At 42.2% G+C, this 23,563-nt stretch overlaps 1 pseudogene; it reads left to right on the top strand.

The window, feature by feature from the left end:
• Positions 1-14,011: 14,011 nt before the first annotated feature.
• On the top strand, positions 14,012-14,462 carry LOC101654010 (annotated as a pseudogene).
• Positions 14,463-23,563: the final 9,101 nt, after the last annotated feature.

The following is a 23,563-nucleotide window of genomic DNA, read 5'->3' as shown; positions in this document are numbered from 1 at the left end:
TGAGCGCGAGCAAAGCTTCCGGGAGGCGGGACCAGGCGGAGAAGGGACAGGAAAGAGGAAATCGCTTCCGCCCGGTCGCCACGGAAGTGACGCAATGCGAGGGCGCCCGGAGGCCCGAGTACGCGCGGCTTCTCTAGGACGCCTGGCGTTGGAGGAATGGCTCGTCTCTATCGTAACGACTGACGCCCGAGGGAGCGTGTCGCTGTGTTTGGAAGCGAATCGGTCTTTACGACTGCCATCTTGAGTTTTTCATTGTTGGAGTTTTGTTGGGGCGTGGGGCGCCGAGTTAAAGTCATGGTTCGTCTTGACCTCGGTCACTTTCCTGGACAGCCGAACTAGCCTCAGACGCCACTGGGAAAGACACGAAGCCCGTGCAGCTGAACGAAGGGTTCTGAAGAAAGTCCAAAGATTTTATATTGTTCTTACAGCCAACAATACACGGGCCTGCCCACATATTAGAAACATTTTTTAAAGGCTACTGCATTTTCATTTTAATATCTCATTGAAGTTGAATTTTTTAATCATTTTATTAATAGTAGAAACATGTGAGAAGCAGTGCGACCCCATAATACGATGACAAAAGGTTTGAGAACCACTACTTAATACTCACGTGCCTCCTGGGATCGAGAAATCGAAGGGGAAAAGATCCTCGCAAATCAAGAGGCAGCCCTGGCGTGACATTGATTTTAGTTCATGACAAACTGCTGTTTCCATTTAACTTGGTTTTTTCCTCTCCATTTAACTTTTTTCTGATACAGTAGAACCCGTGTACTGTACTGAATCAGTACTCGACATAATAGGATTTTGACGCAAAATGTCGAGAACATTTTGCATCGGAGCTCGAGCAGAAAGAACATCAGTATCCCACCTGACACGCGATTTTCGTAAACAAAAGCAGTCCATGTTTGGGTCACTCGGTGTTCGTTGGCATTGTTAGTACTCGTTGTTTAAACCTTTTGCACTTTGCTCTAATCGTCTTAGTTTTTGTGGCTTTTCTGTTTTTAGATAAAAAACATGGGTTGTAAGAAAGCCATTGCAGACAAGCAGAAAAAGAAAAAGAACCACAATTAAACTGAAAAAAGAGGTGATTAAAAAGTACACAAGAGGCATTCGTGTGACTGATTTAGTGTCCCAGTTTAGTTTGCCAAGATCCACCATAAATACATTTTTAAAGAATAAAGAGGCAATAGAAAGTGTTCGTGTTGCTAAGGGGGTTACAAGTTTGACAAACCAGCGACGCCCTATAAGAGATGAAGGAGACAAATTGAGAAACAAATGGTTGGTGATAGTATTTCAGAGGCTATTATTTGCACTCAGGCTCGAACTTTGCATGTGGGCTTATGAAAAGCAAACTTGGATCAAGTCGTGGTCCGGAGCATGAGTTTTTGGCTAGTAGGGGCTGGTTTACAGGTTTAAGAAAACAATTCAAGTTCATGAAAGCAGCAGTCAAGGAATCAAACAATGGATTGCATTGGGTAAATCTGCAGCACAAAACCTCTTTGAAGGATTCAAGAACCAAGATGTCACTTTGAAGACTGACGTGCACCTGGCCCAAGCCACAGTAGTTGCAATCCCCTCCTATTCCTAGGACAGCTGGACAATGAGTAAGAAAGAGTGGAGAAGTGATGCATTTGAAGCAAGGTTTGGGCAAAGAATATTGATGGAAAAACAAATCTGTTGGGAGAAGTAGAATGGCGAGATTTGTTCTCCCATATGTTGGACATGTTATCAGAAAGGTCTGGCTCCTAGCAAAGGACATCATACTTGGTAAAGTAGACGATCAGGGAAAAAGAGACCCACAAGGAGATGGGTTGACCCCATGGCTGCTACAATGGGCTCTACCGTAGCAATCACTGTAGCAATCACTGCGAGAATGTCAGAGGACTGGGCAGTGTTTTGTTCTGCTGTACATGGGATGGTTGAATCTGAACTCACGCAATGCCTCCTCACAATAACAACAACAAAAGAAAAGAAGTGGCATTCATAGTGTTGTACGGCACGGGGAAGCAGGGGGTGCTGATGACATCGCGGAGCTGGTTGAAGAGCACAGCACTGAACTCACAACCGAAGAACTCCAGGACTTCAAGAGGATCAGCAGCAGATTTTGGCGGAGGAGAGGAGGAAATCCAGAGGGAGTCAGCTTCTTCAGCAATCAAAGAAATGCTGCTTCATTGGGAGAAAGTCCAAGAGTTTTTGTGAAAAGAATCATCATGTAAGGAACTGGTTAACTGTGTCATCAATATTGTGATGATAATTTAGTAATCCCATTTAGAAAACAGTTAAGACAATGCCAACAGCAGACCACATTAGATAGAATTTTTTTTTTTCAGAGAAAGCCAGCCAAGTCCTAATAAAAAAAAAGCAAAGAAGTAGGGAAAACCTCCTGAAAAGCAGCTACCAATTGATTTTATGGAAGGGGATTCCTCTTCCAAACAATGACTCTCCACACCTCCTCTCCACATCCATGTCCACAGATCCAGATCCTCATCCATCTCAAGCTATGGGCCATACTGTAGTTGTTAAAAACTTTTTTAATGTTGTGTCTCTTACTTAAATTATATTATTTAACTGAACTTACTTACGTTGAAATTTCTGTGTAGTTTTGTATAAAAAGGCAAGGTTAGGGTAAAAACTTGGTGGTCAGAACGGATTAATCCGTTTTCAGTTATTTATGGGGAAAATTGATTCGGAACTCGACTGCTCCCAGAACAGGTTAGTGTCAAGGTCCAGGGCTCTACTCTACAATGATAGGAAAGTAACCAATCTATCTTTATCTCTTCAAAGCTGTCTGCCTCCATTTCAGAGGTTAAATTCTGAGTCCTAGTGTGCAGAAGGTTTACAGTTGGAACCCAAAATCCACTTTTGAGTCTCCACATATATTCCTCCTCCTTTGAGTTCTGACCATCAAAAAACGCTTGCTCTCAGGCACAGTGTATTTGAAAGTGAATTACTAATGCTCTCCTAACCAGCCCAGGGAGGCAGTAGCCACAGCCTCTTGGATTTAACTGTGTGTGCCCTTGAGAGAATGTGGGGTACTAGAGTAGCATAGTTATGAGCCATACCTTGACTGCCTTGGTCGGAGGGCTCTGAACCAATCTTGTAAATTCTTCTAATCCACTACAGTGTAGTCAGTCATTCCAATCACGGTCCCTTTCCCTTCTGTAGCCCCACCTACAACTATGAAGAATTCATCGGCCTCCAGTTATAATTTTGTGGCAGTTCTGAGTTCCTCATTCTTTGTAATGTTAGCCATAGTTTCTTAGGATCCACACATGGTATTTTGCATATGAAGTAAAATACAAGTAAACATATTTTTGGGAATCTCTGCTTTCCTCCAAGCTCCAAATCAGCAATGATTTCCCCTTGTTTTGTGCTGTCTTCCATATCTGGCTTGAATGTAAGAAGATCCCTGTACTGCTGCAACCAATCTTAATTTTCTTCAATAAAATTTAATTTGCCTATAATATGTTTGATAATGACCAAATTCTGTTGGATCACCTTTGTTTGCAATGGGTATAAATGTATGACGGGGTACAAAAAAAACCAAAAAACTCTGCTGGCGGAGCTTTCCTAATATGCATTTTTACCCACTAGGCAAGCATGAGCAACTAGCTCTAAGTTAATGCACCCAGTGGCATCACCTGGGAAGGTTCTCTCTGGTCACGGAATTTTTTCATAAAAGCAGTTTCACACAAACCTCATTTTTTTTGTGATGGCCAATTTCAGAGAACAGTTTGAAGCTGTGAAATTGTGTTTCCTGCTCAGGAAAAATGCCACAGAAAATGTTGTGATGTTGAACACACACAAGGACAGTGCTATGGGAAAAACTCAAGCATATGAGTGTTTTTCTCATTTCAAAAAAGGTGATTTGTTGACTGGTGATAAACCTCGTTCGGGATGTCTGTCACCTTCCCCAAAATGTCAATTCATAGTGAATTTGGAGTTCTTTCCACCAGGTCAGACTGTTAAGCAAACTTTCTATTTAGCAGTTCTGAAAAGATTGCCTAACAGTGTGCGACAAAAAAAAGGCCTGATTTGTGACAGGTAGGGGACTGGTGTAGCCACCACGACAATGCACCTGCTCATGAGGCCATCTCAGTGCGCCAGTTTGGGGCAAAAAATAGCATGCCTTTCTTGCCCCACACACCTGACTCACCTGACCTCACTCCATGTGACTTCTTTTTGTTTCCACGAATGCAGAAGGACACGAAAGAACAGCAATTTGATGACATATAAGAGGTGAAGAAAAGAACAAGGGAGGTGCTGTCAGCCATGCAAACAGATGAGTTTGAAAAATGTTTCCAAGAATGGAATCGCAGATTTGACAGATGTATTAAGTGTAATGGAGAGTCCTTGGATGGTGATAGGTTGTTTTGTTTTAAAAAAAAAATTTAAATACGTAGCTTTGAAAATAAATCCATTTTTTAACATTATAATCCTTTTTTAAAATCATTTTATTGGGGCTTTTACAGCTTTTATTGCAATCCATGCATATATCTATTGTGTCAAGCACATTTATACATATGTTGCCAGCATCATTTTCAAAACATTTTCTTTCTACTTGAGCCCTTGATATCAGCTCCTCATTTTTCCCTCCCTCCTCCACCCTCCCTCGTGAACCCTTGATAATTTCTAAATTATTCTTTTCTTCATGTTTTACACTGACCACTGTCTCTCTTCACCCACTTCTCTGTTGTCCATCCCCCTGGGAGAGGGTTCGTAAATGTCTCCCAGTTGGTTGACCACACTGCTGTCTTAGAAATTTCTTGACAAAAATCAATGAGTGCTTCCATTTTGCATCCTTTGGTTGCAATATCACATCTGGCATTCTGTCAATTCCTGAAGCCCTGTTTTTAACAATGTCTTCAGTACACCTTGGACTTCTTCCTCTAGTGCTGTTGCTTCCCGATCATATGCTACCTCCTAAAAATGGCTACAAGAGCTCTGGTGGGGTCGTGGTTGTGCTTTGGGCTGCAAACTGCAAGGTCAGCAACTGGAAACCACCAGCCCATCCTTGAGAGAAAGACAGGGCTTTCTGCTCCCATTCCCAATGACCGTTTCAGAGTCCCATGGGGTCCCACAGAGTAGCAGGAGGCGGCATGTACCCCACGGCAGTGCGAAAGAGGCACATATTTTACGACTCTTTGAGTCTTGTCATGTAGGCCCCCATATTCTGCACCTGCTGAAAACCCCACTCAGCCCTTGGCTAGCTTCATAGGCTAGCCTGATCCTAGAGAACCGGAACAATGGGCTGGGGAAAGGAAAAAAGCACTCACCACATTGCCCATTTCAGGCATTGACCACACTGCCCATCTGCTTACTGTCTTAAGGAAGAGAAAATCAAATGAGGTTTCTTCTCACTCATATCTGGGAGAAGAGTATGTTAACCATGCTAAGCCAAAAAATAAGATCTTAATATTTAGAATCCATTTGTTTAAAATCTCTTATTGGTCACCTCAACAACATTATAATATAGTACACTGTAACTATACATAATTTATAAACGAATGAAACAGACCCTAAGATTTTTTTTTTTGCTAGATGATTTGAATTTTTTTTTTTAACATTTTATTAGGGGTTCATACAACTGTTATCCCAATCCATACACACATCAATTGTGTAAAGCGCATTTGTACATCGTTTCTCAAAACATTTTCTCTCCATTTAAACCCCCGACACTAGGTCCTCATTTTTCCCCTCCCTCCCCGCTCCCCTCTCCCGCATGAGCCCTTGATAGTTTATAAATGGGTATTTTGTCATATCTTGCCCTGTCCGATGTCTCCCTTCATCCACTTTTCGGTTGTCTGTCCCCCAGGGAGGAGGTCACACACAGTTCCATGTAATCGGTTCCCTCCTTCCTACCCATTCTCCCTTTACCCTCCCTGTTTCGCCACTCACTGGTCCTATTAGGGCTCATCCGTCCCGGATTCCCTGTATTTCCAGTTCCCATCTGTACCAGTGTACCTCCTCTCAGACCCTAAGATTTTAAGTGATTTTTTTCCCCTCCCAATTATTGAGTGATTCTTTGTCTTATTAGAGAAGGACCTAGTATGTGATTTACATCCTTCTTCATTATGTACATAGTGCTACCACAAGGTGGCAGCAGGCCACATGGCTCTGGCCCCGATTTCCTTTTAAACACCTTGGTTGGAAAGTACTAAACTTATCAGTCAAGTGTTTAATGCTTAGAAACCTGGACAACCACTACTTAAACTCGCTGACTTTCCAATGATTCTGACTCAAAGCAGCCTTAGATAAGGTTTCTGAGGCTGAAAATCTTTAGGGAAGCAGAGAAGTCCATTCACTAGCTAGTGAACTTGAACTGCCCACCTTGAAGTTAGCAGCCCAGCATTCAAGCCGACAGCACCACGAGAGTTCCTTAGCACATAGTAAAGCAACCAAACTCACTGCCATCCAGTCTGTGCCACCTCATAGTGCCCCTATAGGACAGAGCAGAACTACCCCTGTGGGCTTCTGAGACTAACTCTTTGCGGGAGTAGAAAGCCTCATCTTTCTCCCTCCAGCTGCTGCTGGTTTCAAACTGATGACCTTGTGGTTAGCAGTTCAACGGGTAATCCATTGTGCCATGAGGGCTGCCCGGCACATAACAGTGGTAAAATTATTTTTATTGATTGAGTGAATGCCTATGCAAGGATTCTATAGCCTTTGTGATTTTCTTTATATTTTGTGAACTTAAACTATTTGTCTAGCAAATTAACTTAAAAACTCACTATTGTAGAGTCAATTCATCAACTCATCGTGATCCTGTAGGACAGAGTAGGGCTGTGCCAGTGGGTTTCCAGACTATTAATCTTTATGGGAGTAGAAAGCCTCCTCTTTCTCCCATGGAGTGGCTGGTAGGTTTGAATAGCTGATTTTGTTTTTACCAGCCTAACACATAGCCCAGCCTTACCACCAGGGCTCCTAAACTAGGGTGGGCCTAATGCAGTCCTGAAGGACAAATTAAGAAACATTTATTTTTGTTTACCAAAATTTTGTCAAAACATTTCTTCTTCCCATTGCCGTGGGTGTTCAACAGTAAGGCTGTTAGTCATCTCCGTGTCTGCAGATATTCCGTAAATCTGGACTGGGCTGGGTGCTAGGCAGCCTCGATTTACAGGTAGAGAGCTGAATGGCATCTAGTGTGGCATCAATGATGTCATTAGGAGAATGCAGTGAGAATGGATCACAGTGACGTTATCAGAGGAGGCAACACCAAAATGACTTTAAATGTGTGTGTACTGTTTCATCAGAAATTTATTGTTTTTTAAATAGAAATATGCCTGTAGTGAGTTAATAACAACAAAAACATCTTTTGTAAGCCCAGCTTGCAATGCATCAATATGCCTACAAGGTATAAACTAGAGGCTAAATTACTTTGTGAACTTTCTAAGACGTGCTGCTAACCCCCAAGCTGGGCTGTTCGAATCCTCCAGCCATTCTGAGAGAAAACGGAGTCAACTCCGTAAGGAACTAGTCTCAGCAACCCTAAAGAGCTTGCGACTCTCTCCGAGACGCTCACTATGAGTCGGGATCAGCAGAAGGCAATGGGTAATGTGCAATAACAAGCCAACCACCCCATCAGGAGAGGGTCAACTTAGCATTAAAAAAAGAAAAAAACGCATCCTAGAGTCAAAACTGACTGATCGATTGCCACCCCACAGGACAGAGTGGTTCTGCCCCAGAAGGGGTCCAAGGCTGTCATCTAATTTTTTCAATCTTTTATTGTGATTTAGGTGAAGGTTTATAGAGCAAATCATCAATTTTAATTCGACAGGCTATACACATTGTCTTTCAGCTCACTTTATGAATAACTCTTTTGATAATAAAGTAGCAATTAAAGAAAAAGAAGAAAAATCCTGAAAGGCTCTTATTCAGTTATTATTAAGATTATAAATAATACTGTAATTAGCAGTGATGTTGTAGAGAGATTTTATGAAATTCTCCTGTTATTAGTATCCATGCAGCCTCAGAAATATCCCACTCAAGCAATTCACAATATATATCACATTATTTTGTTTTGAACTGGTCAGAAACATCACCTGCATCACACATGTATGGTTAAAATTGATACGCATTACAAAGGATTCCCTATGGTCGGTGCAGAAGGCCCATGGTGAATCGCGTGGTGAGTGACTGTGAGCACTGGCTGATGCCAAGCCAGCGATGCCAGTGGGTGGTATCATTTGTTACAGAGGCACCCAGAGATTCCGTAGCGTTTGCTCCCCTCGCAGGGTATTCAAATCTCCAGGGGAAGGATCTGGACGTGACAGTGTTTTCTTTGGTAATTATGCGCCCCACTTAGACTTGTCTGAAGAACCCTGCCCCAGGTGATGATGGACACTTTGGCCTGAGGGGGTCCCGCAGACACCAGCCCCACCTTTTTGTCCTCAGCCTCGTTTACCTTGTAGCCACCGTTCACCAGCGCTGCAATCTGCACCTTCATTCTCACACGTCCGTCTGCCTCTCCCAAGATCCCATGAACTCACTGGCATTGGACTCATTTCTGACTCATGGAGGCCTCAGTAGAACTAGCCCTTTGGGTTTCTGAGAATTAAATACTTTACAGAAGCAGACAGCCTCCTCTTGTCCCAGTAGCGCAGCTGGTAGGTTAGAACCACTGACCTTGCAGTTAGAAGCTCATTGAGCACCACCAAAGCCATTAAAGTATGCCCTCCCCGACCTTGCTCTGTGCTTCCTAAAGAACAGGGTCATTTGTACCTTACTCCAGGAGCCAAAGCAAGGTCTCTCATCCACTGAGCATGGGGTCGGGAGGTTCAACAAGGTCTTTGCAAACATGAGAAGTGAAGTGCGGAGCAAATCGCCAGCAGATTCCATTTCATTTAAAGCTCTCTTGATAAGCTGCATTGTGTCTACATGCCAAAAAACAAACAGAATTGGGTTAATTCCAACCCCTGCGTTTCAACCTCACACGTATCAAAGTAGCACTATGCTCCATCAAGATTTGGGTGCCTACGACCTTTCAGAAGTAGAGTCTGAGACCTTTCTTTCAAGGCACCTCCTGGTCGATTCGAAAGACCAACCTAGAGTCGCACTCTGAATTTGGACTTCTGGTCTCTGCAACTTAGATCAATAACGTCCTGTTCTTTAAAGTCATCCGTTCGCAGTATTAATGTTGCAGCAGCACGAGGAACGCAAAGACCAAAAGAACACCACCACCAAACTCACGGCCATCGAGGGATTCTGACTCCGAGAGAGCCGACAGGGCAGGGTAGATTGTCCTGTTTCCAAGACTGTAAGTCTTCACTGGAGTAGAATGCCCAGTCGTTCTCCTGGAGGTGCGCCCAGTGGTTTCAAATAGCCGATGGCAGTCCACAGAGTAAGCACTATGTCACCAGGGCTCAGCAACCTTAATTTAAAAAAAGAAGATCTTGTTTTCATTTTTCAGTTATAAAGAAATGCAAAAAACATTATTCCTGCAAGGGTATTTGTGCATATTCAATTCAGCTTCTCTGAGTGCAGCCTTGGGACCACAGTGTCTAATTAGGTTTACAGACACACTCTCCTTCACCCTCGGAGTTTACGGGCGTCCAGAGAGAATCTGCAGGCTTGGCGGTGAGCACCTTTCCCAGTGGGCAACTGAGAGTGATGACATGGATCACTGAATTGCATAGAATTCACATTGCAAGCAGGGGCTTAATTCACCAAAAATAACATCGGATGTCACGTTAAATAAATTCTGTACATTTGAATTTTATTTGGCTTTGTTAACTCTGGTAATGGTTAACTTGTAAATAGGCTCCCGTTTTCATAGCGGTGTAAGCGGAAGGCATTTATACCAAGTTTGTATTTATACATTTTTAAATAATGTAACAGAAATAAGTTGAGGGGAGGGGTGTAAAGAGGAGCTGATCTCAAGGGCTCAATGGAAAGTAAATGTCTAGAAGAGAAAAAAAAAAAAGAAGTAAGTTAAACACTAGGTAGTAAGCATCTGTATATTACCCAATTTTAAAAAACATTGATTTTATTTCAGTGAAGTGTGTGTGTGTGTGTGTGTGTGTGTGTGTGTGTTATGTTGAATCTGGTTAATTCCCCATTATATTATTTTTGAGATCAGGATGGGAGAATTGATATGAATAGACACCCTATAACAATACAAACATGTGGGATCAAGTCCACATCTGGAGGGGTCCTAAGGGATGGTTGTGTACTTGAAGGGAAGAAATTAAGAGACAGACAAAAACATGGGGGTACTCACCTCTTCCATGATATCAGGAACCAGGTCCGGGAGAGAGAGAGAAAATGTATTCTTTCATCTATTCATAGATCTCGGGGCATGCTAGCCCCCATACACATACAGGTAGCCACATATGTAACAAAGTGGGCAGACGTCTCTGGGTTCATTGGAGGAGAACATGACACCAGTGGCAGGTAAAGGGGAGGGACTGCCCCCTGAGCAGAGAGAGCAATAGCAACGTGTCTGCGCCTGTAGATAAAGCTGCCGGCCAGACGGCAATCAGCCATGGGCTTCTAAGAGGTAACTTTAAGGTAGCACTATTATGGGAGGATATTGTGGGGATTAATCTTAATTATGAGAATGTGACTGGGACTCATCTCTAACTCACAAGTGTGAAGGCCTCTACCCACCCAGAACCCTGCCCTCCCAGATTTAATTATGAAAATAATTTGTCCACCTACACTCTCTTCCTGGTCCTCAGTTTCCCATACAAACATGTACTGACTCCAGGAAACCAGTTGTGGACATCACATTTATTGTGATACCTTCCTAGATGAATGTGGGTACCTGAAGCCCTCGGCCAAATCCAGGTAATAGACAGTCTTGTAGCAGTAATCTGTGCACAAAACCCAGGACTGTTTGAAAGCTTGCTTTATCAACACCGCTTCCCCACCAAAGGCAGAAGAAGTAGGCTAATCATACTGATGGCCCCCTCAGATTCGGGCAGTCCGGGTCCAGCTTCCAAGTCCTCAGATAGCTGTCCAAGCCCAGTTTCTAGGACAGTACTCCCAGCCCCCACCCCTGTGACACTCCAGTGCTTCCCACTCTGGTCACTGTCAGGACCTCAGGAAACGCGCCAGCGGTAGCACGCACACACTGACTTACTGTGAAGCAAGCCTGTGTGTAAGCCGTCACAAATCATTCCCACGGGGGTTTGGTCTTTATTCCAGGAGGACAGTGGGGTCTCCTGTTGAAAGCATTTATAAAGCCCAGTCATGTGATCTGACATAGGATGCGGTCCATGGGTTCCCGACGTCTTCTCTTCTGCTCCCTGCTGCATGGTCTACGTGGTAACATTTACCCTTTGTCATGGGATAAACCATTAGGCTTTACTTACTTGAAAGAAAACCTCACATTACAAGTTCTGCACCAGCTCGAAACTAGTTCGCTTGCAGCTTGTAATTGGACACAGCTTTAAAAGTAATCCGATGCCAGGGTAAAGAGAGCTTTCAAAAGCACAGAGATGGGGTGGTTGACTTGTGCTTGTGTAAGCCCTGGCGCATATGTTGACCTTACTTTGACATTTCAAATCTTCAGCTAATCTTGAAACCCAGTTCCCTTTCAAACCAGACAGGTTGTCTTACTTGTCCTTCTTTTTATTAATCTGATAATTAGCTTGTGAACACATAACAACTGTTTAACAACCAAGCCTAACATTAGAACCGCTTACGTGAAATGTGATGTTCCCATTTAGAATAATCACAAAGAAATGTGTGGTTTCAAGCAATACAAGCGAAAATATCCGATGTACTGGACATTCTGCTTTGTCTTTTCTTCTTTTTGTAAAGGCTGTCCTGGCAGTCATGTTGTCGATGGTACCAAAAGCTTAAATATCAGCCAGACCTGGTACTGCCTTTAAAACTTGGACATAGAAATGCCATATGACCCAGCAATCTCCCTACTGGATATAAGTCCTAGAGAAATAAGAGCCAGGATACAAACAGGTTTCTGCACACCCATCTTCACCGTCGCGCTATTCACAATAGCACAAAGATGGAAACAATGTTAAGTGCCCATCCATGGATGAATGGACTATGGTGCAGACACATAATGGAACGTTAGAAAGAGTGACAAAGAGCCTGTGAAACACCTCATCACAGAAATGAACCTAGAGGACCTTCCTTCCTTCTTCTAGTGAAATAAGTCAACCATGATAGAACAAATATTGTGTGACACCACTGTGGTATGAAAGTACTATAGTGGATCCCTAGCTACTCATGCTGAATGAGGGTGGGAATGTGAATGGGATTATACCAGGAGTATATATGCAGGCTGGATAGGGACTATTTCCACACGTATTTATGCGTACTGTAAATATACCCACGAGTATAGAGAGCATACCCCAAATCCAGTGCCGCTGAGTGGATTTGGACACATAGTGACCCTATAAGACAGAGTGGAACTGGGCCTTTGGTTTTCCAAGGTTGTGACTCTTTGTGAGAACAGAAAGCCTCGTTTTTCTCCCTCGGAGGAGCCCTGGTGTAGTGGTTACATGTTGGGCTGTGCTCTTCATGGTCATGAGTTCAAAACCACCAGCACCTCTGCAAGAGAAAGACCGGCCTTTCAACTCCTATAAACAGCAGTCTTGGAAACCCACAGGGGTTATCTATGAGTCAGTGTTGACTGAGTGACAGTGAGTTTGATTTTGAGTTTCTGGCTCTCCCTCGGAGTGATTGGTGAGCTCAAAGTGCTGACCTTGACGTTAACAGCCCAACCACCAAGACTCCTTAGATAAAGCACAACAAACCAAAACCAAACTCACTGCCATTTAGTCCAGGCCAACTCACAGTGACCCTATAGGACAGACAGAACAGTCCTTGAGCATTTCTGAGACTGCACCTTGTTACAGGAGTAAAAAGCCCCATCTTTCTCCCATGGAGCACACAGGATGTAAGATTATGCGAATGTCTTAGCCATAACCAAATCCAGTAAGGGAATGAGTTGCTGGGCTTAGGGGCTCAAGATCATAAAATTCAGGGAACATAGAATTCAATTGGTCTAACATAGTTCGCAAAGACAATGTTCTACATCCTACTTTGGTGAGTAAGCTACCAGAGTCTTAAAAGCTATAAGATGCAACTATTGGTCTCTCGCCATAGACAGTTTAATGGCTGGAGATTATGTCCTGGCTACAGACAGGAGTCCAACCTGTCAATCAAGTGGCAGCATGATGACACCTCCTGGGGGTGTGGCCTTTTGTATAAGAGCAAGAATGAGACAGAGAAGATTCCTCTTAACCTCCCTCCTCACTGAGACTTCCCTGGGACTCTGTGTCTGCCGCCAGGGGTGGCCTCGTGTGGGCTGCCCGACCCTGAAGGCTGTAGGTGCCCTGCCATGCTTCCACTGTCCTTGGAGCCACGTGACTGCACTCACCAGCCTGTGTTCCCCCTGCTGCCTACTTGATCTTCCTGAAGCTGCTACAGGAGTCTGAAGAGCGCCGGCTAGCATCGGACCCGTGGCCTAGGCTTGGGGGCCTCTTTGATGTAGAGTTGCTTCTAGAATATTACTATAACATTCTTCCTTGTCGAGGAGTGCCACTAGTTTGTTTCTGGAGACAACCAGCTCAAGATGGAGAGCAAAGGAGAACGAAAAAAACCCAAGACGCATGGAGACAGTTACTCCAAAGGACTAATGGACTATTTGAACCCCAGGTTCCATGACTTTGGGACCAGAGAACTGCTGCCAGGCTACCACTCTGAGTGCTCTGACAGGGAGCATAATAGGAAGAGAGAGTGAGGAAATTGCGGAGCAAAACTCAAAATCATAAAGTATTCCAGGCTTACTGGTCTGACAGAGATGGTGGAAACCCCTAAGACTTCAATACTCATCAAATCTTTAAGGTGAACAATCGCATCAAAGAGATACTCACAAATGAGAACCATGAACACTCGGGGATCAAAAGAGCAGCAGGGATAAAACTCTGAAGGCCAGATGGGATAGAAAAGAAGGCCTGGGTCTCCACTGAGGCAGCCATCCTGCTCTTGCCGAGTGCTGGTGTTTGAGGCCCCTCCCTGCTTCAGATTGGCCATCAGCATGAATCAAGAGAAGGTAGCCAGACATCAGGTCAGGTCTGGACAGGGCAGGGGTACAGCTCACAGAAAGAAGAAGGGGGTCCATAGAACAGCTACAGCTGATGACAAAAAGCTTCAGAATTCTCTTTAAAAATTGGCTGTGAATAATACAGCTGCTATTGAAGAGGTAAGCATGATTAAAGATGATGGGACAGTTATTCATTTCAACAATCCCAAGGTCCAAGCTTCCGGCTCTGCTAACACATGTGCTATTATTGGCCATGCAGACGTCAAAACCAATCACAGAAATGCTGCCTGGAATATTAAATCAGCTTGGTGCTGACAGCTTAGCAAGTCTTAGGAAATTAGCTGAACAGTTCTCAAGGCAAATGCAGGATGGCAAAACACCAAAGCCAGAAGACACTGATGAGGAGCATGATGATGTTCCACATCTCGCAGAAAATTTTGAATGAAGCTAACTCCTGTCTTTCCTGGTTTGGGGAAGCTGGTATGGACTAGACTGAACAGATCAGCTATGTGGCTCCAAAGTTCTACAGAGAGCATCACCTGATAATAGTTCAGTAATAGAAATGTTTTGTATTTTAATAATGCTGTTTTTCAGCATTTTTGGTCACTTGATTTGCATTTTGCACTTCTAGGATCTAATATTTTGGTCAAAATGTGAACTATCACTGCAATTTGAGGGTGCTTTTGATTCTTGATTCTTTTTGGGGTTTTGGTCCAGGAGTTTTGGGTATGTATGCATACATGTGGGGCCTTGTGTGTCTATAGTGGAAAGCAAATTGGAAACAGTTCTATTTATCCTTCCCCTCTCCCCAGTAGAAATAAAACGAATCTTTACATTGAAAGAAAGAAGGTCAAATGGAAACACCGGGAGGAAATGGCAGGAGTGCTGCACTCTGGGAATTGCAGTCAATGTCACAAAAGGAAACGTGCATGGATTGTTGAATGGAAGATTTGTAGTTCTGCTCTGCCCTGTCAAGTCACTATGAGTTGGAACTGACTAGATGGCAATGATTAAAAGTCTTGTTTGTTTTTTGGATCTGAATTTGAACCCAGAGTTTCCTATGGAGCATAACTAAAATATGAAGGTGAATATATTAAGTTACAGAATAGTTGATTCCTTTATCTACCAGAAGAATTTGCCAATTTTTTGAAATTAAACTTGAAGTTGACTATCAGACTAAATTTCCATATTGAAGTATAATTTGATTAGATTATAACTTGATTTGGGTGTTTTGTTTTTAAATTGTATTTGGTTTTTAAATGTTAAATAGCGTTTTTCAAGCTTAAATGATGAAATAATTGCTTTTACTTTCATCTTCGGGGCTTCCCACAGTTCAAGGTCCCTGGCTAGAACGATTACAACCTTGTCACTTGATGCCCCTCCAGTACACTTTGGGCCCAATCTGCTTTTCAGTATTTGTTTTTTTTTTTCATATTGGAGTTTATCTCTGATGTATTTCATTGTGGGTAGCCTCTTTGTTAAGTGTTTTTCTGTTTTTCAGTATATAAAATCCAGAATTGATGAACATAGAGACAACAAATAAAATAAGGATTCCTGTGCAGGGGATGGTGAGGGAGGTGGTGAGGGTAGAAGGTAAGATGATCAATCAAGGAGTTCAAGAAGGAAGAGAATGTTTTGAAACAGATTATGGTAGCAATTGTATAATAACGTTTGATGTGATTGAACTATGAAATGATATATCTGTATTAGTTCTCAAGAAAATGGTTTTGAAAAAAATAAATAAAGATCAATTAAAGTTTTGTTTCGTGAGAAAAAAGTTTATAGGTAATGAAAAATTTCTATGAGCTTTTGCCCTGGTGGCACAGTGGATTATGGATGTGGCGGCTGACCATAAGATGCTTCTTGGGAGATAGATGAGGCTTTCCACTCCTGTCAGGAGCTAGTGTCTTGGAAACCCACCAGGGCAGTTCTACTCTGTCCGATAGGGTCGCTATGAGTCCTAACTGACTCAATGGCAGAGTTTGATTTTGGCCCTATTTAAAAGTGGTTAAAATTTATAACTCCTTTTAAAAAACCGAGTAGCTTGAGGAATATTTAGCCAGGAATAATTGTTGATAATGGATAAAACTGAAACAAGAACCTGGTATCAAAAATATGGAATTATTTAACCCTGTAATGCCTAGTGCGACATTTTCATAACATTTAATTAAATGTATATATTAATATATATATTGATAACTATGAAAGTAAAGAATAAAAACAAAAAAAATTTTTCCTGAAATTAAAAAATCAGGCATTATAGGGCTAAATAAATTACAGTGCTGCTAACCAAGTTAAAGAAAGATATTTATTAATTTGGAAAAATGATCATGGTAACATTATTTTTAAGTATTAGGGTATAAAGCAATATGAACATTACAAATCACAACTTCATATATATATATATATTTATTTATTTATACACATATATACATATATATATATATCCAGATAGCAATGTCCAGAAGGCTACATTGCTAACACTGGTTCTCTCAGGAATATAATATTTGTGATTTTAACTGTACTTTCTTTTTGTTTATCTCTATTTTCTTTTTCCTATAATGAATATATACTACCTATATAATAAAAAGAAAAGCAAGTTAAATTAAAATATATTTACTATAAGCTCCCCTAATGATCAAACAATTCCAGGTCTAATTATGTACTCTTAGGGAAAATTTCAAATAAGTATGTAAATATAACTTCACAACAATGTTTATCATACATTACTTATACTTTAAAAATTTGAGTAATTATAATAATTAACCATGGTAAATTATGTCTATAGAGTGCTATGAAGCCATTAAAAATTATGATATTGAGCTGTGTTTCTTAAAATTGAAAAATACTTACAAGGCTGACTTGGACAAGCAAGTACAGGACTGTACGTATAACATGCATTTTTTTTTTATAACATCCATTTTTATACAAAGAAATAAAGCATCTGAAACCAGTGTGCTTACTGGAACTGATTGTGATGATGTGTACATTCTCTTTTTAAAAGGGACACAACTATGGAAGTATATGATATGTGAATTTTATATCCATGGTACTGTCAATATTCTCTGCCAGAACTGTAATTCAAATGCATCAATTATTCTTCGATCTTTCTTATTCAAGGCTCAACTTTCACATGCAGATAAGGCAGTTGAATATACCACCAACAATTTCTAGATAGATAAATATTAAAGGAGTTTAATATGAAAACCGAGTGCCAAGCACAAACCTTCCATTTCTGTCTTTCATATCCTTTTGTCATGTATTTCTTTCTTCTTTTCCACTCCCTCTGGAAAAATTCCTGTCTGGTCCTCCTCATTCATTCCCCAGCTTTATCCATTCTGCCACTTCACCTCTTTTTCATGCTTAATATATTTTTCAGTTTCCTACTGTTTCTCATCTTTGTTTCATATTACTAATATTGTCCTTTATCTATCTTAAAATATTCATTTTGCTGTTTTAAAATTATCTCTTCTGATAAAATTTATGATTGATCATGTTTTGAAGTAGTTAATCTTCTCAAAGGCATTATGGTTTTTTGTTTGTTGTGGCCTGTTTTTTGACCTGTGGGATGATTTTGCCTGAATACATGTCAGACAATGCAATGGAGGAAAAGCCAGACCTCATGTCAGCTTCTGGCTTATGGTGAATGAGTCTGTGAGCGGTGAGTTCAGACACCCAAGAATCTAAGCCAATCACACTCACTTTCCAGAACAATTCACGGCTTCATTCTTCAGGGTTTAGGAGGGAACAGGTGGGAAAGTGATAACCCCAAGTCCGTTCAGACATTTCCTCAGCTCCTTATAAGGTTCTGTTCTAATTTTACTCTCGATTATATTTGGCCCAGAGCTCACAGGTAAGGGTATAGATCCTGTTTGTCACAAAGCAATGAGAAAAGCAATAGAAGAAGGTCCACAATTCTTTTATTATGTTATTATCTCACAGCAAGTCCCCGCACCCCGCACACACATACATGCACATACTCACACCTACCTATGAGTTCAAAGCAGCATCCCATCCCACCAGAAGACCTCGGAGCTTTCTCCATCGGGACTCTTCGAGGACTGTTCTCCATGGAGGAAGCCAGCAGTTAGGTAAGTTTAGCACTCGGTAGGAGCCTGAGCAGAATCCATAACAACCCAGATCCACCCTCCATTTCTCCAGTTCATTTCCGCCCTCTAAAACTCTGCTGCTCTCTTCTCCTGGCCCACTAGTCCCTTGTCTAAGACCGTCTCCATCTCTTCCTTCCTCAACCTTCTCCAAACTGGTTTAGCACCATGTTATGTTGAGAAATTGCTGACACCTTTATTCATTGTGACACGGATTCCATCCACGTAGCTAAACCCATTTTGTATCTTCATCTTTAATACTGGAAGACACCGTTAATTAATTTCTCTTTGAAGCTCTTTCCCTTGGTTCCTATCACATTGTCACCCTGACCTAGTTCTCTCCCAGTATCACATACTCTTTATTTTTGTATGTGTGTATGTTTGTTTGTTTGCATGTTTGTTGCTTATTTCCTCTACCTCCACCCACCCCAAAGGAGTCCTAAACCCTCAGCTAGCCAGAATGTAAATTGTGGGGTCCCCATCAGACCATTCGCTTCATGAATCCTGAGAGAATTTAATAATTCCACCTACTTAAAACTCCTCAATGGCTTCTCTTTGTACTTGGATAAAACCCAATCTCGTGGCAGCAGGCTTAGGAGATCCTGCTTAATCAGATCCCTCTGTGCAACCTACTCATTCAGCTCTGGCTCTTCCCCCCTCGGCTTTCTGATTCACAGCTATCTCTAGCAAAAAGGAGCACCGGCGGAACAAGAAAATGTTGGCAACACAAACTTCTAGTCATTCTGCAGGAGAACGAGGGGCAGCATGCTGCTGTCGAGTTTCCCAACTTTGGAAATTCTATGGGGCTGTTCTCCTCTATCCTATAGGGCACCTTCTGGGTTGGAATTGATACAACAGCAATGAGTTGTAGCCCCATAACTTAAGAGTAGTTCTGGATATATAGTACATACTGGTTTTAAGCTGAATCATAGACAAATTCCTAGAACCTGTGAAGGTTTCCTTAGCCGGTCAAAGGTTATTTGCAGAGATGTGACTAAATTGAAGAGCTTCAAATAGAAACATATCATCATGGGTTATCTCCAAACCAAATCAAACTCACTGCCATCGAGTCAAGGCCAACTCAACGTGACCTTATAAACAGGGTGGAGTTGCCCCTGTGAGTTTCCAAGGCTATAAAGCCCCCTCCTTCTCCCTTGGAATGGTTGGTGGTTTCCAGCTGCCAAGCTCAAAGTGAGCAGACCAATGCATTGAGACTAGGCCACCGGGGTTCCATGGACTATCTGGTGGGCCCTAAATGTAATCACAGTGATATTTTTATTAGACGAAATAGTCAAAGGAGGAAGAAAGCCATGTGACGATAACCGATGATGTGCTGTGGGGCTGTGAGCCAGGGCACTGGGGGTGGGCAGCCTCTGGGCCCTGGAAAAAGCGAGGAAAGAGATTCTCTAGAGTCTCTAGAGAGAGCCCACCTGCCAATGCATTGCTTTTAGTCCATAACATTCACTGTGGACAATTGATGCCCCAAACTGTAGTAGAATACACTTGGTGTTGTTTGTTACAACACCAATAGGAAAGTATTTTCACAATCAACAAAGATCAGTTGAAATTTTTCATGAATTTAAAATAGGGCGATATGTATATGTGAGTCTAAACACAAGGTCTCTGAGCTGTCCCTCCCTAAAACAGAAGCATGGTCCTGATCAAACTATCTATCCCTCGTTCTTTGGGGAAATTCTCAGAAAGCGATGCTGTCTATGTCTACACGGGAGCTGGTGTGAATTCTGATCAGAGGATCTCAAACGCAATGCCTCTAGTTTTCTCCTTTCTCTGTTCACTCCCTGCCCAACCTAAACGTCTCTCTCCCCCTTCCATCACAAAAGAAATGATGCACACGCGCACTCCGGGAAACTTGGGATGCAGTGACTGCGAAATCTAAACAGACAGAAGAATCTTGTTTTGCATATGCACTCGGGCATACACACAATGCGAGAGAGGCAGCACAGAGAGATGACAATAACCGTTTAATCCAATTTGAACTTTACAACACTTGCCAGAGCAAGACAGAAGCCAGGACAGCCCAAGAGCACCTGCAGGGCCACATACCTCAGCCAGGCCACCTGCCTTATATCTTATATAAGACATGCCTTATATCTGAGTCGAGGCTACCCGGATCCAACAACTGTAGCCTGCCTTGTTTCTGATTCTGACATCTCTAACAAACCCCATCAGGATGAGTCTAGGCAGTTTCAGATGACAAACTTTTATGTAATTCAGACTTGCCCTTTAATGTTATATAGATTTGTGCTCACTTTGAAATTATTGACCCAATCCTCATTCAAAACTCATTGCCATCAAGTGGATTCCAACTCATAATGGCCCCCTAGAGCAACAGAACTGCCCCCTGTGGGTTCCCAAAGCGGTAAAGATTTACAGAAAGAATGGCTCATGACTCTAGAGTCATTCCAACTCTCAGTGACACTATGATGGGAGAAAGACAAGGCTTTCTGCTCCTATAAAGATTTCATCTCAGAAACCTGCAAGGGCAGTTCTGTCTGGCCCATAGGGTCACATGAGAAAGAATGGCTGGTAGATTCAAACTGCTGACTTGCAGCTTGCACTAAAGTAAAGCTAAATAAGAACTATATGCCCGTTATGACTCACCTACACAGTCCACTTAAAGCCGTAAAGACAGAGATAGGAGCAGATCAATCATAACCAAAGGTCTGCCTGTATTGTCTGTGAGTTTTGTGTGGCCATTGCACGAAGTCATCGAGCCCAGCCGAGTGTGCTAAGGAAAGGACACTGGTTTCAGGTTTGGGGAGAGGAGCTAACAGGACTGGCCTTGGGCTGATGCTAATGCTAGTCCTCTCTCCCCCTGGTGCAGATAGAGGAGGTCAGATGCCTCTGCCATGCCATTTAATAAGAATTTAATTTCACTCTATAGACCAAGGGGAAGACCAGGTGACACCCGATGGATCCTGGCTGAGAGCACAGACAAATTACAAAATGTTCAAAGACCAGGAGTTGAAAAATCAAAAAGGAAGAACATGTTCATCATCTTAAACTGATAGAACTCAAGAGAAGATTCAAGTCTAGGGTGTCAATGTTGAAGGATCATATTAGCAAAGTGTTGGAACAATGCAGAAAATACCTAGTTGACATTTAACCATTTTAAGGAGTAGCAAGAACAGATGGTGCTGAAGGAAGAAGTCCGAGCTGCACTGGAGACATTAATGAAAAACAGGAATCGATGAAATACCAATTGAAATGTATCAGCAAGCTGATGAAGTACTGGAAGCACTCCTGAACCTTTGCCAAGAAATCTGGAAGACAACGACCTGCCTAACCAAATGGAAGAGTTCCATACTTGAACTCATTCCAAAGAAAGGTGACCCAACAGAATACACAAATTATAGAACAATAGTATTGATATCACATGCAAGTAACACTTTGATGAACATCATTCAACTATGGTTTTAGCAGTACAGTGGCTGAAATTCAAGTCAGACTCAGAAGAGGATATGGAACTAGGGATATTACTACTGATGTCATATGATTCTTGACTGAAAGCAGAGAATACTGGAAAAATATTTACATGTGTTTTACTGACTATGCAAAGGCACTCAACTGCGTGGCTCATAAGAACCTATGGATAGCACTGAGAAGAATGAAAATTCAGGAGGGCTGGGCTGGGGTTTGAAAAAAAAGAAAAAAAAAGAATGAAAATTCAGGAATTCTTAATTGTACTCATGGAGAACCTATACATGAATCAAGAGGCAGTCATTCCAACAGAACAAAGGAATTGTTGTTAGGTACCATTCAGTTCTGACCCACAGTGACCCTATGTACAACATAAGGAAACGTGGCCCAGTCCCACACCATCCTCACAATTGTTCCTATGCCTGAGCACATTGTTGCAGCCGCTGTGGTAATCCACCTTGTCAAAAGCCTTCCTCTTTTACACTGCCCCACTACTTTACCAAATACGGTCCTTCTCCAGGGATTGGTCTCTCCTGACAATATGTCTGAAGTACATGAAATGAAGTCTTGCCATCCTTGCTTCTAAAGAGCATTCTGGCTGTACTTCTTCCAAGACATGTCTGTATGGAAGTCCATGGTACTTTCAATATTCTTTGCCAAGTCTGTAATGCAAATGCATTGATTCCTCTTCAACCTTCCCTATTCAACACTCAATTTTCATATGCATATGAAGCAACTAAAATGATCAATTTCTATATAGATAAATATGAAAGGTGCTTCATACAAAAACTGAGTGCCAAGCACAGCCTTCTGTTTCTGCCTTCCATATTTTTTTTTCTTCATATTTTATATTTCTTTCTTCTTTCCCACTCCCTCTGGGAAAATTCCTCAATCTGGTTGTCCTAGTTCATTCCTCAGCTTTATCCGTTCAGCCACATCCTCCTCTTTTTCATGCCTAATATTTCTGGTTTGCTTTTCCTACCTCTTCTCATCTTTGTTTTATATTACTAATATTGTCCTTTATCTCTTTTAAAATGTTGATTTTGCTGCTTAAAATATTATTTTAATATCTCTTCTGACAAAATTTATCATTGATCATGTTTTGAGGTAGTTAGTCTTCTCAACTGCATTGTGGTTTTGTGTTCTGCCATCAGCTAATTATGTGTAGGGTCTTTATTAAAACACTGTGGCCTATTGACTGATTTCACACCTCTGTCCACATGGAGTCATCATGAGTCGGACGCAACATGACCACAACACACAACAACAAGGAGACAGTATTATTGAAATGGAGGTGTGTCTGAGCCTTTTCTACCTGCTTGTGTGTTTTGTGTCTGCACCCCACAGTGCTTACTGTAAAATGTTCTGCTTCCCCTTACTCTCACCCTGAACAAAGGCCTAACTAAACTCCTTTTTTACCGGCCATAAAGCCAGGCTCCCCTTCCCCTCCTGGGCTTCCATGTGTCTCTCTCTGATCCGAGGTCCCTGTCTGCCAGCTAAAGAAGCAGGCCTGCGCCAGGGAACCTTCCTGTTCCGGAAAGTCCAGGACTCTCCCACTGGGCCCCTAGCTCTGACCCAGACACCTCTCATGGTTACTGGGCCACCTCCTGACTGAAGGGTGCGAACGGGGGACCAGGGGACGCCCTTCTCCTCTGTCAGTAGCCCCTGCAGTTTGAGACACAATGGGAAGTCCTCTGTCCCAAACCCCTAAGGACAGTCCTTTGGGGTGCCTACTGCCAATGTTACTGAATAGGGTTTGGCTCCTGATCTCTGCCCTAAATGCCTGGTCTTTTTCTGTAACCAAAGCCAGAAAATAGCACTTTTGATTTTAACGTTCCCCGCAACCACAACAATTTTTATCAACAAACTCACAAATAATCAGAAGTCCTATATGTTCAGGTTTTTTTCTTTTTTTCAGGTTTTTTTTCTTTCTTCGCTCCCATCCCTCTCTACTACCTGTCACCCTGCTCAAGTCCTCCTAGCCAAACACTCTCTTAAT

The sequence above is a fragment of the Echinops telfairi genome, unplaced genomic scaffold, assembly GCF_000313985.2.
Source record: "Echinops telfairi isolate 266 unplaced genomic scaffold, ASM31398v2 ScPeMD7_7410;HRSCAF=8448, whole genome shotgun sequence".
Lineage (NCBI taxonomy): Eukaryota > Metazoa > Chordata > Mammalia > Afrosoricida > Tenrecidae > Echinops > Echinops telfairi.
The sequence above is the reverse complement of the archived record's forward strand: the minus strand, read 5'-3'. Positions and strand labels throughout refer to the sequence as shown.